Genomic DNA, 4,050 nt, shown 5'->3' with positions numbered 1-4,050 from the left:
ATTTCCATAAAGGGCGACTCAGACGCTTCACACTGAGGAGAAGAAGACGTGACTGTGGGATCAAATGTCAGCTGTTTAAAAACTCATTTACAAGCATGTGACGATGATAAACACAATATTGTACTCTTACTCCTTCCTCCTCCTCCTCCTCCTCCTGCTGCAGTGTAACGGCGTGTGTGTGTGTGTGTGTGTGTGCGTGCTTCAGCTGTTTGATTTCCTGCCTCTCATCTCTTTAACTCTCTTAATTGTGGACTTTAGCCGTAGAGAAGCGGAGGAGTGGATCTTAAACCCGGGCCGATCTCTCCTCTCCACTGTGACGTCAGCGTTCCTTCACTCCGGGGTGAGCAGGATGAAGAAACACACCGCGTCACGCGTCACACACTCCGTTCTGCTCCTTTAAACGGGACGTTTACTTTTAAACGCTTTGATTTTCTGCTCAGTGAAGCTCAACAGGAGAAGAGAGTGGAGATAATATACCCAGCATGCATCTCTCTGTTACTCACAACAGAACACAATCAGATCAGAAGTTCACATCTGTCCTGAGAGCAAAGCCCACATCTGTATGAGTCAGGACGGGATGTTTACTGATTCAGAGGCACAGAGGCTTCTTTCAGGTAAGACAGACGCTACCTGTCTCACTGAGCAGATCACTGAAGCGTGTTAAGAGTTTATCAGGACGCGTCGACCTTAGTTCACCCCTGCGACCTTCAGGTACATGAAGATAAGCTAAGGTCTTGTTTATGTTGACGTTTCAGCGGCTGAGTCTTAAATCTACGCCAGGACGATCGGGTTTCCTCTCATTTTAACATTTCATCCTATTTCTCTCCTCTGTTTACTCCAATTATGTATATTCTTGTACATATGTGGCGTCTCCTCACTGCGGCCATCTTGAATTCGTCACAGAGATGTTTGACCCGATGCAGAAGTGTGTAACAGTGGTCGTGTGTGTGTGTGTGTGTGTGTGTGTATGTCAAAACACTCCCACGGCCCGGCAGTCAGTCAGCGCCGACGTGCAAATGAACTTATACCTATTTAATGTCGTGTTGCCATGGTAGCGGACAAGTAGAGGCGCCCCGTTGTGTGTGTGTGTGTGTGTTTGTTTGTGGTTCTCCTGCGCTGACGTCACGTTCCACCCACATGATGTAGCAGCCGTACACATGACATCATCTGTTGACCAAAGAGACTCTGGGCTCTGATATGAAGGTGGTGTGTGTGTGTGTGTGTGTGTGTGTGTGTGTGTGTGTGTGTGTGTGTGTGTGTGTGTGTGTGTGTGTGTGTGTGTGTGTGTGTGTGTGTGTGTGTGTGTGTGTGTGTGTGTGTGTGTGTGTGTGTGTGTGTGTGTGGTGGGTAATGAAGTGTTTTCCTCTGGTAATGTGTACGTGTGTGTGTGTGTGTGTGAGAGCTCATGTCCTGCCTCACCTGTCGTTTAGGTTCCTTTCTGTTTATCTGCAGCCTCAAGTGTGCATTCTGAATGTTAACACACACAAACGCACAATGTTCTGTCACTGCGGGGATACGAGCTCATCCACCTCTGCTGTGAAAGGGAAACAACCGACATGAACACACACACACACACACACAGGTGAGCAGGAGCGAGAGATTCCATTCACGTGTCCATCTTTCTGTTTCCAACTAAATCAATTCCAGATAAGAGACGTTAGACTCGATGTAAAGTGGTGTCCGTGTGTGTGAGCGTGTGTGTGTGTGTGTGAGCACTTTAGCTCTGCTGCAGGTACGAGACAGGTTGAGCCCTGTCGGTACGTCACTTCACGTAAACTCATGTCTTAAATGTTCTTTTCTACTCTGAACTGCTTAACTCAATGTGGGAGCCAGTCAGTCAAATCACTGTGTGTGTGTCTGTGTGTGTCCGTGAGAGTGTGTGTTTGTGTGTATGTATGTGTATCTGAGCTAACTTGTTTCCAGCTGTTATTTGTTGTTGTTTTATTTCCACACACACACACACACAGACACACACACACACACGCACACACATTGGACCTGAAAGCTGTAAATACTTGTTGTTATTATTTCCTCGGCCAATCTTCACTTAGTCACTTTGGATAGTTGTATACTTGAAGGGGAAAATGAATGAATGTCTATAATGTTGTTGTTGTTGTTGTCGTCTGTGCCGTGTTTTCACTCAGTCTGATCCTGTTTGTAGCTCACAGCAGACGGGGTTAATCTGACTGCAGACCTGTGGAGACAAACTGCTGCCTTAGAAACATGGAGTTAGGAATAAAGATTGTGAATTAGTATTTTGGCTTTGATTGACTTTATTCTACCTGTGTGTGTGTGTGTGTGTGTGTGTGTATAGACGGTCTAATGACAGTGCTGCCAGACAAAAGTTCTATTTCCAGCCGTGGAGTTCCTCTGCTGCTCTCTTACAGTCGGGTTCCTGTGTTATTGTGGGAAGACGTGGAGAGCAGCGTCCCTTTTATTGTCTGCTGTCATTAGTGGCTTTGCTCCGTCTCCTCTCTCCTCTCTCCTCTTCTGTTTCCAGGCTGCTCCTCCGTGATGGAAGCTGCCGTCTCCTCCCTCTCCTCCTTTCCTCTCGTCTGAGTAAACAGAAGGAAGCTACGTGTGAAGAGAGGCGGACAGATCTTAGTTTGACGGTCCGTCCTCTTGTCAGTTAAGTGTCATAAAGTGTCACGTTGATTTTTATTAAGGTTAAAGGTCGTGCATTCAAATCAAAGTAAAGTAGGATTATGGTTACAATACACACACACACAGCAGCTAAAGAATAGAGAGTTTAGTTTTGCTGACAGGTGGAGCTTGAAGGAAACAAATGAAGGAAGGAAATAAAGAGGAAAGGACAAAAGAAGAGGAAGGGAGGAGAGGAGTGAAGGAATATATGAGCCGAAGGGGAGAAGAAGAGAGACGAGAGGAGAACGAGGCCAAGGAGGTAGAATGTTCTAGTGGAAGTAGGACTCCTGCCTGGAGGAGTGAAAGTCCAGATTTACTCTCCATCTCCGTCACAAAGCCGTGTTTGCTGAAAGGACACAAAGCCTCCGTGTCCCGCGTCTCCTGCCAAACACCCGAGGTGATTACAAAGAGTCGCTCGGCGGTGAAAGCCCGTCTCCCAGCTCCGCAAGGTCCTGGGAGGCCTTCACTTAGACTCAGCTTACATAAGCTCAGTGGACGGGGCTGAGGTGCATGCTGGGACACAGAAGTTTGTCCCAGATAAGACGTTTAGACTTCTTTATTTATCAGCCACAGATAAGACGCAGAGCCGTAAAGGTCTGCGGGGCGTTGACAGGTGTCGTAGTAATAATTTACATGCGCTCGTATCCGTGGAGACACGTTAGGTAAACTTCCCGCCCGGTTCAGAGTTCTGCCTCGCCTGAATGAGCCGCATTGTTCCTCCGACCGATCTTCCGTCTTGCAACAAACAAAGGGGGCGTCCCCGTGTGAGAGGGACACGTTCTGCCAGGTAGGAACCAGATCAGGTGGGTGGTGTTGTTCTGCCGGAGGAGAAGGCGCCTCCTCCTCGGGTGGATTGAAAGGAGAGAGAGAGAGAGAGAGAGAGAGAGAGAGAGAGAGAGGAGAGAGAGAGAGAGAGAGAGAGAGAGAGAGAGAGAGAGAGAGAGAGAGGAGAGAGAGAGAGAGAGAGAGAAGAGAGAGAGAGAGAGAGAGAGAGAGAGAGAGAGAGATTGTAAAGGAAGTGTGCTCTGTGCCCGGCTCTCCCTTTGTCCTCGCCGGATTTGCATTCTGCAGTCATCTGTAGCCGAGTCGCTGCCTCCTTGTCCATCCAGTTTGACTCCCGGGAGGCTACAAGGAAGTGCTGAATGGTAAATGCTGCTATAGATCAACCTGCTGAAGAGTGACGAAGAGGAGGAAAACCTTCAGATCGCACACGTTTAAAGTGTTTTCTAAATCTGCGGCGTTTCTTCAGTTTCAGGTCGTAGTTCAGCCTGAGTGGGAGGTCTCTGCCGCATTTACACAGAAGAAGAACTCTCCTCACACACACACACACACACTTTTTTGGTGCTTGAAGTCAAACTGCTGGCGCCAACACAAATAGCCTCCTGGCAGCTCACACGGAAAAGCCTC

At 48.1% G+C, this 4,050-nt stretch overlaps 1 protein-coding gene across 1 annotated transcript in view; it reads left to right on the top strand.

Annotated features, from left to right (window-relative positions):
• Nucleotides 1-2,255, top strand: part of arhgef18b (rho/rac guanine nucleotide exchange factor (GEF) 18b) — a 31,175-nt gene extending 28,920 nt beyond the window's left edge. Inside the window, exon 31 of the mRNA XM_076152842.1 lies at nt 1-2,255. This exon is cut by the window's left edge and continues 1,122 nt beyond it. The gene's annotated coding sequence lies outside the window, so the exon portion shown is untranslated.
• The last annotated feature ends 1,795 nt before the right edge of the window (nt 2,256-4,050 follow it).

The sequence above is a fragment of the Genypterus blacodes genome, unplaced genomic scaffold (genome assembly GCF_046128005.1).
Source record: "Genypterus blacodes isolate CSIRO-AG114 ecotype Tasmania unplaced genomic scaffold, CSIRO-AGI_Gbla_v1 ptg000058l_1, whole genome shotgun sequence".
Classification (NCBI taxonomy): Eukaryota; Metazoa; Chordata; class Actinopteri; order Ophidiiformes; family Ophidiidae; genus Genypterus; species Genypterus blacodes.
This window is presented reverse-complemented; position numbering and strand designations above follow the sequence as displayed.